This window comes from Pristiophorus japonicus, chromosome 1 (assembly GCF_044704955.1).
Source record: "Pristiophorus japonicus isolate sPriJap1 chromosome 1, sPriJap1.hap1, whole genome shotgun sequence".
Taxonomy (NCBI): domain Eukaryota; kingdom Metazoa; phylum Chordata; class Chondrichthyes; family Pristiophoridae; genus Pristiophorus; species Pristiophorus japonicus.
In genome coordinates this window covers 301,725,577-301,740,257 of record NC_091977.1, presented here as the reverse complement: position 1 = coordinate 301,740,257, position 14,681 = coordinate 301,725,577, and the positions used below count along the sequence as shown (strand labels likewise).

Genomic DNA, 14,681 nt, shown 5'->3' with positions numbered 1-14,681 from the left:
TCTAACAACGATTCACGAAGTATCGTCATCCAAGTAGACATTGCAGGAACCAGGATACCCATGGAAATCGACACTGGTGCATCCGTGAGCGTAGTACCAGAATCGCTATATCTCGACAAGTTGAGTGATTTTCAACTGCAGAAGTCGAAGATAAGGCTGCGAGGCTACTCAGGAGTGCAAATCCCTGTGGTTGGTTGCATCACCGTACCGGTGAAATATAAGGAACAGTTTTAGAGCTTCCCTCTCTTAGTGTGGCAGGAGACAAACCTGCCTTGATAGTTAGAAATTCATTGGGATCACTGAAGCTGGATTGGAGTGAGATTTTTTGTGTGGAAGCAAAATTTGCATCGAAAGATGACATCATCAAGCAGTATCCAAAGGTGTTCCATGAAACAGGCAGTCTGACCCGTAGTGCAGAGCTCTGTGAGGAAGGCCAGAGAAAAGCAACTATTCTCCAGCGATGTTCTCGGCGAGCGATCAGCCCAGCGATGTGCCAGCGATGTGCCGAAAGTTGGGCTGGGTGATGTGTGGGCGATCACCTCAGCAACCACCTCACTGATGTGAGCTGAAAGTTGGGACGCCAATTTTCCGGCGATGTGCCGGCCTAACTTTCTACTTTTGAGTCAAAATGGGTGATAACAGGCCTTTTTGGGCGATATATGGGCACTAGCCTAGCGATGTGAAGCGGAAAGTCTAGCCCATAGAGTACATCATTAGTCAGTGTAGAACATGTCAATTGGTAAGCAAGAAACCTTCATCAGTACCATTACAGCCATGGAAATGGCCTTCCAGTGTGTGGCAAAGGTTATATATAGATTTTGCTGAGCTAAAAGGACAGCAATTGTTCATTGTGATTGATAGTCATTCAAAGTGGGTAGAGGTGTTTCCGATGTGGAAAATAACAAGTAAAACACTAAACAATTTGCGAAGATTGTTTCCTTCTTATGGCCTCCCAGAAGAAATTGTGTCTGATAATGGGCTGCAATTTTGCTCAGAAGAATTTGCACAGTTCATGAACAGAAATGGTGTGAAACATACCAAAGTTCCACCATACTACCCTGCTCCAAATGGTGCATAAGAGAACACGGTACAAATCGTAAAATGTGCTCTCATCAAGCAAATGTGGATCCAAATCCAAAGATATGGCAGTTGCCATTGGACCACAAATTGGTTAATTTTCTGATTACTTATCGGAATACTCCTCATACAACTACTGGTAGAACACCAGCAGAGTTTTTTCTCAAACGACAGCCACAAACCAGATTCTCGTTATTAAAGCTAAACTTGGCACAATTAGTAGAAGAGAAACAATTAAGACAGAAATAAAATTATGATGGAGATAAAGTAAGAGAGTGAAGTGTGAAATTAAATCAGAAGGTTAGAGGAAAGAACCATCACCATAAATGGTTAAAGTGGTTACCAGAAAGAATAGCGAAGATATGCGGCCCTCGCCCTTATTTGGTCACGATGTATGATCATGGAAAGGTTAGTTTGTTCTCATTGATCATATTTTACCTACAGATGTGGAAGGAGTTGAAAGTTGGAATGATTCGATTATTTCTGGTGAGTCAGATAGTCTTGTTACAAGTAGAGTATCAGAAGCAAATCCTACATCAGATGTACAAGAAACAAGTCCAAGAGAAAGTCAGAATTTTAGTCTGAATCCGAGTCAGGCAGACAAACAGTCTGAAGTTGTAGAGAGTCAAAATGTAGATCAAGGGTTATCCTTGGAGAAAAACTCTCCTAGAATGAGTCGAAGCTCGGCACCAAGTTGTGTTCGAGAGTGAAGGTATCCTCTTTGAAACAGAAAACCAGTGGTTAAGTTTGATTTGTAACCATGGCAAAATAAGTCCATGGACTAATTTTCCATTATTTCTGCATGCATAACACCCACTTAATGTCCATTTTACTGCTGAAATGAGATATAACGCCCAGATATCGCCCATTTAGCCACAAAATGGAAACTGACGATAATTTTTCGGACACTTATCATCGAGAGTTACTTTCCCCATGCACGTAACACCGGGAAAAAAATATTACTGCCCGCCCACTTTTTTTGGGTGGAATCATCAGAATGAGCAAAATAATATCGGCCAGCGTTACTTTCCGCTGTTACTTTCCGTAATTAACGCCGAGATTCAATAACACTCACCGCCCACTTTATTTTGTCGTGAAGATCACATTTGCCGAAACTAACGCTCAGGAGATCTCCCAGTTTCACTTTCATCACGTCGCACACATCTCGCCCACAATATCGCTCGCCCAAAACACCGCTCAGAAAAAGTGGAACTGTTCTGAACGAATCACAGCGGTGTGGGCGCCATTTTTCAAATCGCAGGTCGCTTCATTCAAAAGGCTGCTTCCTCTCAGAATGAGTGATCACAATATGGTTGAATTTGTAATACAGATTGAGGATGAGGAAGTTGTGTCAGAAACGAGAGTACTATGCTTAAACAAAGGGGACTACAGTGGGATGAGGGCAGAGTTGGCTAAAGTAGACTGGAAACAAGGACTAAACGGTGGCACAATTGAGGAACAGTGGAGGACTTTTAAGGAGCTCTTTCATAATGCGCAACAAAAATATATTCCACTGAAAAAGAAGGGCGGCAAGAGAAGAGATAACCAGCCGTGGATAACCAAGGAAATAAAGGAAAGTATCAAATCAAAGGCCAATGCGTATAAGGTTGCCAAGGTTAGTGGTAAACTAGAGGATTGGGAAGATTTTAAGCAACAGCAAAGAATGACTAAAAAAGCAATAAAGAAAGGGAAGATAGATTACGAAGGTAAACTTGCGCAAAACATAAAAACAGATAGTAAAAGCTTTTACAGATATATAAAACGGAAAAGAGTGACTAAAGTAAATGTTGGTCCCTTAGAAGATGAAAAGGGGGATTTAATAATGGGAAATGTGGAAATGGCTGAGACCTTAAACAATTATTTTGCTTCCGTCTTCACAGTGGAAGACACAAAAACCATGCCAAAAATTGCTGGTCATAGGAATGTGGGAAGGGAGGACCTTGAGATGATCACTATCACTAGGGAGGTAGTGCTGGACAGACTAATGGGATTGAAGGTAGACAAGTCCCCTGGTCCTGATGAAATGCATCCCAGGGTATTAAAAGAGATGGCGGAAGTTATAGCAGATGCATTTGTTATAATCTACCAGAATTCTCTGGACTCTGGGGAGGTACCAGCGGATTGGAGAACAGCTAATGTAATGCCTCTGTTTAAAAAAGGGGGCAGGCAAAAGGCAGGTAACTATAGGCCGGTTAGTTTAACATCTATAGTGGGGAAAATGCTTGAAACTATCATTAAGGAAGAAATAGCGGGACATCTGGATAGGAATAGTGCAATCAAGCAGACGCAGCATGGATTCATGAAAGGGAAATCATGTTTAACTAACTTACTGGAATTCTTTGAGGATATAACGAGCATGGTGGATGGAGCTGTACCGTTGGATGTGGTGTATTTAGATTTCCAAAAGGCATTCAATAAGGTGCCACACAAAAGGCTACTGCAGAAGATAAAGGTACGCGGAGTCAGAGGAAATGTATTAGCATGGATAGAGAATTGGCTGGCGAACAGAAAGCAGAGAGTCGGAATAAATGGGTCCTTTTCCGGTTGGAAATCAGTGGTTAGTGGTGTGCCACAGGGATCAGTGCTGGGACCACAACTGTTTACAATATACATAGATGACCTAGAGGAGGGGACAGAGTATAGTGCAACAAAATTTGCAGATGACACTTAGATTTGTGGGAAAGTGGGTTGTGTAGAGGACTCAGAGAGGCTACAAGGAGATTTGGATAGGTTAAGCGAATGGGCTAAGGTTTGGCAGATGGAATACAATGTCGGAAAGTGTGAGGTCATCCACCTTGGGAAAAAAAACAGTAAAAGGGAATATTATTTGAATGGGGAGAAATTACAACATGCTGTGGTGCAGAGGGACCTGGGGGTGCATGAATCCCAAAAGGTTAGTTTGCAGGTGCAGCAGGTAATCAGGAAGGCAAATGGAATGTTGGCCTTCATTGCGAGAGGGATGGAGTACAAAAGCAGGGAGATGTTGCTGCAACTGTATAAGGTATTGGTAAGGCCGCACCTGGAGTACTGCGTGCAGTTTTGGTCACCTTACTTAAGGAAGGATATACTAGCTTTGGAAGGGGTACAGAGACGATTCACTAGGCTGATTCGAGAAATGAGGGGGTTAACTTATGATGATAGATTGAGTAGACAGGGTCTTTACTCGGAGTTCAGAAGAATGAGGGGTGATCTTATAGATACATTTAAAATCATGAAAGGGATAGACAAGATAGAGGCAGAGAGGTTGTTTCCATTGGTGGGGGAGACTAGAACTAGGGGGCACAGCCTCAAAATACGGAGGAGCCAATTTAAAACCGAGTTGAGAAAGAATTTCTTCTCCCAGAGAGTTGTGAATCTGTGGAATTCTCTGCCCAAGGAAGCAGTTGAGGCTAGCTCATTGAATGTTTTCAAGTCAAAGATAGATAGATTTTTAAGCAATAAGGGAATTAAGGGTTACGGGGAGAGGGCGGGTAAGTGGAGCTGAATCCACGACCAGATCAGCCATGATCTTGTTGAATGGCGAAGCAGGCTCGAGGGGCTAGATGGCCTACTCCTGTTCCTAATTCTTATGTTCTTCTGTTCTTATGTTCTTATGCTTCAACTTCAGGGGAGTTTGGATTGACTCTGGAGTTCTTCTCAGGTGAAGTGACCATCTCAACAGACATCTTTTCAGACTCTGGATGATTGGGGTTTACTGTCGGTGTATTTTAGTGAAGAAATGATTGCCCTGATCAATCACTATTCTACTTTCATTGGAATGGGGCCAGCCATTTCTCAGCCTGCATCAATTAATATGCAGATGCTGCAGAGTGCAAATGGCACAATGTCTAATGCACATCATTATGTGCCCAATCTAAGACGTGCCAGAATGAGGAGGAGGTCCAGACCATACACACCCCGCACAAACAGGGAGAAGAGGTCTTACCTCAACGTGTCCGAGCACACCTGCCTTCGCAGACTGCACTTCCACAAGGTGGTGATCAATGTAATATGTGAGCTCATCAGGCCAGATATGCAGCCTGCCATCAGGACATCACTGTCGGTCGAGGTCAAGGTCACCGCGGCACTGTCTTTCCACGCGTCCGGTTCCTTTCGGGCCTTCGCGGTCGAGATTTCCCCTCTGTCTCACCATACCACACATTGCTGCATTAGACAGGTCACGTATGCAAGTAGGATTGACTTTATCAGCTTCCTCAGGAGGCTCAGACTGACAGGGCTGGAGCATTCCACCGCATTGCTAAGTTCTCCAAGGTGCAGGGAGCAATACAGTGCACTCACATGACCATGCGGACACCTTCTCAGGATGCAGAGCTTTTTCGTAATAGAAAAGGATTTCAATCCCTGAAGGTCCAACTAATTGTCGACCACAACCAGATCATAATGGCAGTGAATGCCAAATGTCTGGGCAGCTTCGATGAGGCTCATATCCTGCCTGAGAACACTGTCTATGACATGTTTAAGAGTCAGCCACAAGGATAATGCTGGATGCTTGGTGACAACTGATATGGCCTAGCCACCTGGCTGATGACCCCCCTGCATGACACCCACACCGAGGCCGAGAAGCGATACAACCAGAGCCACAGTGACACACGCAATGTGGTCCAGAAAACAGTAGCTGTGCTTAAGCAACACTTTAGATACCTGGAGCACTCAGGAGGGGAGCTACAATACAACCCTGATCAAGTAGCTAAATTCATGGTCGTGTGCGCCATGCTGCACAACCTGGCTATCAGGAGGGGACAAGAATTGCCAGAAGGGACTGATGCTCTACTTCAGGAGAGAGAGGAAGAGGACGACGAGGGGCTGGATGCTGACCTAGGGCCAGACAATCAGGCTGACTATGTAACCATGCCCACGCCCCCCTCCAGACCACAGGAAAGGGCCTGTGGTGGCTACATAGCTGCAAGACTCTTACGTCAGGAGCTCATAACTGAACGATTTGCCTGAAAGAAAATTGTTGTGATTGACAACATTGACACACTGCTGTGTGTGTGCAACTCAGACATCGATAGTGGGCATCACCTTGGTGCCAGTTAAAGTTTAAGTTTTTTTTTAAATTCGTTGCCAATCTTTCCAATTCTTTGTCAGATCACAAACGCCAGAGGTCACCTTGCACACATCAAGGATCACCCTGCGCCAATGCTCTTAGCCAAAAGGCCGAGAGCCCAAGCACCGTTCCTGGAAGTACTGCAATACCAGGTTCGTGCCATGGAGGTGGATGGGTCAGGCCACCCACACACCTCCGTGGAGGTGGATGGGTCAAGCCACCCCACCCACCTCCTATTTCCAAAAAGCATAGGAGAACCACGTTGGGGTCATGGTTACTCCCCTGTCAGGTCAGTTACGCATGATCTTAGCCAAAAGGCCGAGAAGCGATAAGTTGATTCAAGTTAAGTTGTATTTAACCTTTTCATGTTAAGGAATCACCAGTGTGTAATGGTCCAGCTATCTGAGACAATGCGCAACAAGGTTATGTTGAATAAAAAACATTTTATTCAACCAATTGTCTGAAATCAATAAGTATCACAGGCAAAAACACCCCACCACCACCCACTTTTTCAACTATTGACATCAATCAAATAGTCAACATGTCCAGCAACACAGAATACAAAGGCAAAGCAGGAGGGTGGCCCCCTCCCCCCATATATCACAACAAATTGCATACACCCAGATGGAGATATAACACAGCCATCACCTGCAGACATGCACCTCACTTTCCTTGCCCCCCTCCCCTTCTTCTCCCCAACTAGACCCCTTCCCCTCCTCGCTCCATGCCGCCTGGCAAAGAGCTCCTCAGGCGGTGCCTCATTGGGGGGGATGAAGGCAGAGGCAGTGGTTGCACGGGTACGGGAGCGGGGGATGCCGAATTGGGAACATTCTCGGATCCAGAAGCAGGATCTTGGCCCTGCCTCTCATGTGTCATTGGTACTAATGGTGCGGAACCTAGTGGTGGGGAACCTAGTGGTGGAGTGCCGTGCTCCGGGACCAGTGGGAGGCCATTTGCCAGCAGTGTTCCTGGCTATCGCCTCCAGGGCCTCTGCTATCCGCGGAATGTATTCAGTCATGCAAAAGCTCTATAGATATGTGAAGAGAAAAAGATTAGAGAAGACGAACGTAGGTCCCTTGCAGTCAGAATCAGGTGAATTTATGATGGGGAACAAAGAAATGGCAGACCAGTTGAACAAATACTTTGATTCTGTCTTCACGAAGGAAGACACGAATAACCTTCCGGAAATACAAGGGGACCGAGGGTCTAGTGAGAAGGAGGAACTGAAGGAAATCCTTATTAGGCAAGAAATTGTGTTAGGGAAATTGATGGGATTGAAGGCCGATAAATCCCCAGGGACTGATAGTCTGCATCCCAGATTACTTAAGAAAGTGGCCCTAGAAATAGTGGATGCATTGGTGATCATTTTCTAACAGTCTATCGAATCTGGATTAGCTCCTATGGACTGGAGGGTAGCTAATGTAACACCACTTTTTAAAAAAGGAGGGAGAGAGAAATCGGGTAATTTTAGACTGGTTAGCCTGACATCAGTAGTGGGGAAAATGTTGGAATCAATTATTAAAGATGAAATAGCAGCGCATTTGGAAAGCAGTGACAGGATCGGTCCAAGTCAGCATGGATTTATGAAAGGGAAATCATGCTTGACAAATCTTCTAGAATTTTTTGAGGATGTAACTAGTGGAGTGGACAAGGGAGAACCAGTGGATGTGGTATATTTGGACTTTCAAAAGGTCTTTGACAAGGTCCCACACAAGAGATTGGTGTGCAAAATTAAAGCACAAGGTATTGGGGGTAATGTACTGACATGGATAGAGACGTGGTTGGCAGACAGGAAGCAGAGAGTCGGGATAAATGGGTCCTTTTCAGAATGGTAGGCAGTGACTAGTGGGGTGTCTCAGGGCTCAGTGCTGGGACCCCAGCCATTTACAATATACATCAATGATTTAGATGAAGGAATACAGTATAATAACTCCAAGTTTGCAGATGACACTAAGCTGGGTGGCAGTGTGAGCTGTGAGGAGGACGCTAAGAGGCTGCAGGGTGACTTGGATAGGTTAGGTGAGTGGGCAAATGCATGGCAGATGCAGTATAATGTGGATAAATGTGAGGTTATCCACTTTGGTGGCAAAAACACGAAGGCAGAATATTATCTGAATGGCGGCAGTTTGGAAAAGGGGAGATGCAACAAGACCTGGGTGTCTTGGTACATCAGTCATTGAAAGTTGGCATGCAGGTACAGCAGGCGGTGAAGAAGGCAAATGGTATGTTGTCCTTCATAGCTAGGGGATTTGAGTTTATGAGCAGGGAGGTCTTACTGCAGTTGTACAGGGCCTTGGTGAGGCCTCACCTGGAATATTGTGTTCAATTTTGGTCTCCTAATCTGAGGAAGGACATCCTTGCTTTTGAGGGAGTGCAGCGAAGGTTCACCAGACTGATTTCTGGGATGGCAGGACTGACATATGAGGAGAGACTGGATCATCTGGGCCTGTAGTCACTGAAGTTTAGAAGGATGAGAGGGGATCTCATCGAAACATATAAAATTCTTACGGGACTGGACAGGTTGGATGCAGGAAGAACGCTCCCGATGTTGGGGAAGTCCAGAACCAGGGGACACAGTCTAAGGATAAGGGGTAAGCCATTTAGGACGAAGATGAGGAGAAACTTCTTAACTCAGCGAGTTGTTGACCTGTGGAATTCTCTACCGCAGAGAGTTGTTGATGCCATTTCATTGGATATATTCAAGAGGGAGTTAGATATGGCCCTTACGGCTAAAGGGATCAAGGGGTATGGAGAGAAAGCAGGAAAGGGGTACTGAGGTGAATGATCAACCCTGATCTTATTGAATTATGGTGCAGGCTCGAAGGGCCGAATGGCCTACTCCTGCACCTATTTTCTATGTTTCTATGTTTCTATGGTGACCAGGTGTTGGGATATGTCCCCGATCGAGGATCTGGTCACCAATGTCTTCAGTTCTCCTGGACAACTGTACCTTCTCTCCGCTCTCATGTGGCGCTCGTGCAACAGACCTGCCGCATCCACGAAACCTCCATGGAGTCGGCGCCGTCCTGAGGACAAATGGGGTGCCCTGTGGCGAGGTGCTTGGGCCTGGTACCTCCAGAATGGAGGCGTAAATGGCCACAGGAGCACTCGATGGCCTTGTGGTGGAATGGCTTCTGGAGCTTGGCGATGCAGGTTACTCGAAGTCCGCGCTCTCATCCGTAGAGAACAGACCCAGTGGATTGACGGGTGAGAATCGGAGCTCCTCAGCACCAGATGTAGGATTGTCCGGCGAGTCCGGCCCTGAGCCCCCACCTTCTGGCCTCTGTGGTCTTTCCTGGGGCCATGCTGCTGGCTGAGCTGCTAAACACAAATGAGATTATTAAAGGAGAAGGGGGTGCTCGTGTCACAAAGTGAGTCCAGTGCTACACACAGCATAAGCACGACAAAAGCACCACCACTATCAAAATCATCACAGACATTACATTTCATGACCATAAACACATTCTGCATTGCAATGATTTTCATTAGGCCAGCATTATTTATAGGACAATTTTAGAAATCATCTATCGTATATTATTGTTTCGATATGAGTGGGTGTGGCATCTATTGACTTTACATCACGCAATGGTGTAAACGTTATTCACCTCGCATCACTTCAGGGTCTGCAGATGCTTGCGTGGTTGTCCGGGGGTGCTTCCCCACGACTGCGAGCACCCGCTCCTCCATCTCAATGATGTCGCTGGTGACTGGTGGCCTCCAACCTGTTCACCTCTGCACGGACCTCATCGTCAATAGCTTCTTCTATAAAAGGTAACAGGATGACATGGCATGAGATCATTGCGTGATATCATTGCTAGGTACTGTCACAGAGACTGATACAACACATAACCGATAGATGTAATCATGATTATTATGATAATTATCATTCTTTACCTAAAGATGTACACCGTGACCACAGGCTTTGAGTACAACATTCCCGGTAAAAGTGAAAGACCTCACATCTGCTGATAGTCACTCATGACTGTTACAAATCAAATTATATAAATACATAAGTACATGTAAATAAATGTAATACTTACTTTTGCGGATCCGACAAGGTCGTTCCATCGATTGCAACATTGGTTGCCCTCATGCACCTTGTTGGTCGCCGACAAGACCACCTCTGCTATCTCAGCTCATATCTTCTGATAGGCCTTTTGGGGTGGGCTTCCCATACCCTCCCTGTGTCAAATCACCCCAGCGTGACTCAACCACCTGCAGGAGGAAGGCATTTGCCTCGTCCGAGAACCTCCTCGCTCTTTTGCGTCCTTCAATGTGCTCCTCTCCCAGCTCACTGCTCTTGCCAGCGTCAGTCTCCACAGCGTGCTGTGTCACGTCCTTCTCTCCCTCCATTATAGGCACCAAATTCGGGCAAATATCTGCCTGGTAACAGCTAATTTTTTTATCCCAATTTGCTCTGAAGCTCTAAAGTCTCCCTCCTTCCTCCCAAAGCAGCCACACCACATCCACACACGCCTTCACTCCCTCTCAGCTCCCTCTCTCTCTGGCTCCTCTTCTGTGCATATCATGATAACCTTTGACCTCCTGAATCGTGGGAATTGAGCATTGCCATGCTATTGCTAAGGACGGTGACACTTTACGGCAGAAGGTCAGAGAGATTTAACGCTAACACCCATTTCATATCGCTTGCAGTAATGCCCAATTTAAAAAATGGAGACTAGGGGCTTTGAGAATGGGCGACAAGCCGACGATCTGAAAAACCATTTTTATTGCCCACACCAGAAATAATACCCATATTTGGCGGATCTGCACAACGGTGTAAAATCTAGCCCCATATATTTTGTTGTGTAAACTATGCAAGTTATGTATGATGATTATTTTGTCCTGGTTACTTCTTCATTCAGGAGGGGTAAGTGTAATAAAGCTCCACTTAGTGGACTACTGCTCCACCTAGTGGAATACTGTGGTAATGCAACTACTACTGTAAGTACAAAAAAAATCACATGATATAGTTAAAACACACAAAAGCATTGTAAAATAAGATTTAAAAAATACATTTATTGTTTAAAGACCCTGCCCATTAATGTAAGTTTATTTTAAACCATCATTAAAAACCTTTTTAAAAATGAGAAAAATATATATTTTTATTATATGAGACATAAATAATTTTAATTTAAATTAATGTTAAATATGTGGGGTTTTTTTCTATTTTTTATTTTTGTTTTGGATGTTTGGGGGTTGTTTTTCAATCATAATAATGGGAACTCACACTTACAGAGTTAGAAAATACTGTACCTAGATTGCCTCCCCAGAGCTATGTGACTGCAGCTCCAACTCACGGACGTCCTGACGTGCACGCATTCTGATGTGCAGTCAGTGGAGGCCTCCGGACCGAGATCTCTCGTGGGCACAGCAGGAACAGGTAAGTGCGCATCTTTTTTAACTTTTTCAGTCGATCATCCGGAAGCAACCGACCAGGATTTCTAGGCCATTAAACAATTTGATGTCAGACTTCATCTTTTAAATTGCTGACTATTATAAAAAATAATTTAGCAGCCAGAAATGCTATTTTATTAATAAATTACGATCATTGCAGAAGTATACAAACCAAGATTTCAATATTAATAGAATTTGATCAAACACTGAAAAGTCTTGAGATATTTTTTACTGAAGGTGTCCTTAAAACCATAACACTCGAATTGGATGCTTTTTATGGGCTGTAGCATAAACCTAGCTCAAATTATATAATTTGTACAATAGGCTCCTGCGCCTGTTTGCACCAGCCATAACATTTTCAGGGCAATTAATGCGCGGTAGGTGGTCAATAAGCCCAACTTTTCAGCAGCATGTTGATTTCAATGGGTAGGTGAAACATACAGTGAAGCTGATGTGGAGTCAGTTCTTGACAGATCGCAAGTTCGGGATTTAGCGCATGCCGCAGAAATCACAAATTTGCGAACTCTGAGCGTGTGCCATCATAACGACTGCAAATTCAGGGCTAATATATATACAAAACAACTTGCAATTCTACAGCACCTTTAACATAGTAAAATGTCACAAGGGGTTTCAGAGGAGTGTTAGCAAAGCAAACTTTGACACCTAGTCACATAAGCAGATATTAGGACTGGTGACTAAAACCTTAGTTACTCATCATGTGGGAAATGGATGTAATTTCCATTGGGGACTTGTATGAGAGTAGTACAGCATTTATACGGCTGCTGTAGCTACAGTATCTTAGAAACTAGACAAGTGAATACTGGCTTCTGCAGCATCAAAACAGTCTATCCTGCTGTCACAGATCAACTTCTTTGCTGTGATGGGCACTTGACAATTCACTCAGTTCATAGAGCTCCTATATACTGGAGTCATGCACAAGTCATGCAGTTGGTGAATTGCTGGCTTTTACCTATCATACCATCTCTTCTCAACTGGAAGTCACAGTGGGGATTGGCCTACTTTTCCAAATTCTTGTTAACTAATTGCTTGCACTTCCCAGCACCAGCAACATTACTCAGCCAGACACAAACAAAAATTGATCAAGTGACCTTTCAGCCTCCACTCAGTTATATTTTTAGAGTACTTAGTCATACAACACCACATAATTATTCTCTTCCATTTCTAAATGACACACTTTGCCGTGAAGACTACTGGAACTACATTCATCTCAATTTTTTGAGCATTTCTTGTAAAGAATTTGAAACCATATTGTAAAAATCTGATACTCTGAAATGGAATGTAATCTTGAAGTTTAAACTTCAAAATGGAACGAAAAAGAAATGGCTAAAATGTTCCACGATATCAGTAACAATATATTCAACAGGTATTTTTGAAAATTACAGTTGTTGAATGCGCTAATGCTTTGGTTGACCATGAAGATTGTTTTCAATCCCTGCAGATGTATTGCTCACGTCATGTCCAGATTTGCAGTGTAGGTGCCAGAAGCCCAAAGGCTGGAGGTTGCTTCAGGCTGAGAAATTTCACAATTATATTTTACGCAAAACAAATCTTACTCCAATGATTTAATTGCCCGGAATTTTCTGACAACTTGCGCCATGGCGTATGTCATTGTTTCAATGCAGAAATTCTACAAAATTATGGTGTGAGGCATTTATGCTAGTTTTTAGGCCATGTCAAAGTTTCCTGGGTCATCTGTTGACCTCTTATGAGGTAATCGCATGGTTTTTCCAAAAAAAGATAGGGAAATGTTTATACGCAACCTACACAGTACCCATCCAGGCATTGTCATGATGAAGACAATTGTCAGGTCGCATGTTTGGTGGCCCGGCATTGACTCGGACTTGGAGTTATGCGTGCATCAGTGCAACACACACTCGCAACTGAGCAATGCACCAAGGGAGGCTCCACTGAGTCTGTGGTCAGGGCCCTCCAAACTGTGGTCCAGGATCCATGTAGGTTTTACTGGCCCCTTTCTAGGAAAGATGTTTTTAGTAGTTGTGGACACTTGCTCCAAATGGATTGAATGTGTAATCATGTCATCCAGCACGTCCACAGCCAGTATTGAAAGCCTCCGGGCCATGTTCGCCACCCATGGCTTGCCCGACGTCCTTGTCAGCGACAATGCACCGTGTTTCACCAGCTCGGAATTCAACGAGTTTATGACCCGCAATGGCATCAAGCATGTCAGGTCTGCTCCGTTTAAGCCCGCATCCAACGGTCAAGCAGAGCGGGCAGTCCAAACAATCAAGCAGAGCAAGAAATGCTTGACGGACTGCTCCCTGCAGACCCGCTTGTCTCGCATTCTGCTCAGTTACTGGATGCGACCCCACTCGCTCAGCGGGGTTCCCCCGGCAGAATTGTTAATGAAGAGAGCCCTCACAACCAGGCTCTCCCTAGTCCACCCAGATCTTAATGATCACGTGTAAACCCGGCGACACCGGCAGAACATGTACCATGATCACACGGCTGTTTCACGTGACATTGATGTTAATGACACCTGTGTTTGTCCTGAATTACGGTCATGGTCCCAAGTGGGTTGCTGGCACTGTTTTGGCCAAGGAAGGGAATAGGGTGTTTATAATCAAACTGTTAAATGGCCAATTGTAATGTGGGAAATGCAGCAGCCAATTTGCAGAAAGCATTTAGATCAGACCAAATTGTGATTTTCTGACAACCAGGAACGACTTGAAGAGGGCATCAGCATTGACGATCCACCAACACACACCCAAGCAGCAATCAACCTCGCTATCAATCACGAGGATGAACCCACCATTCCTGACAGTCCAGTCAGACCAGCCATGGTGCAGTGCAGCAAAGGTCCGGTCAACTTACACATGCCAGGGTTTGAACTTAGATGATCAACCAGGGAGTGAAGGGCTCTGGATTGCCTCAATTGTAAATAACTTGTACTGAAGATGTTGGGGGGGGGGAAGTGATGTTATGTATGTAACTATGTAATACTTGCCACCAGAAGGCGCGACTGTTGGAGTCCTAATGGTCACCTGCACACACATGCAGGGCCAGTATAAAAGTTGGCTGCCATGTTGTTTAGGCACTCTGGAGTTGTAATAAAGAAGACTAAGGTCACACTAAGTTCAGCCCACAGTACTCAGCCTCATGGAGTTCTTCTATACTCAAC

The 14,681-nt window shown here is 44.7% G+C and overlaps 1 pseudogene; it reads right to left on the bottom strand.

Moving 5' to 3' along the window:
- Nucleotides 1-6,280: 6,280 nt before the first annotated feature.
- On the bottom strand, nt 6,281-6,454 carry LOC139279617 (U2 spliceosomal RNA; annotated as a pseudogene).
- Nucleotides 6,455-14,681: the final 8,227 nt, after the last annotated feature.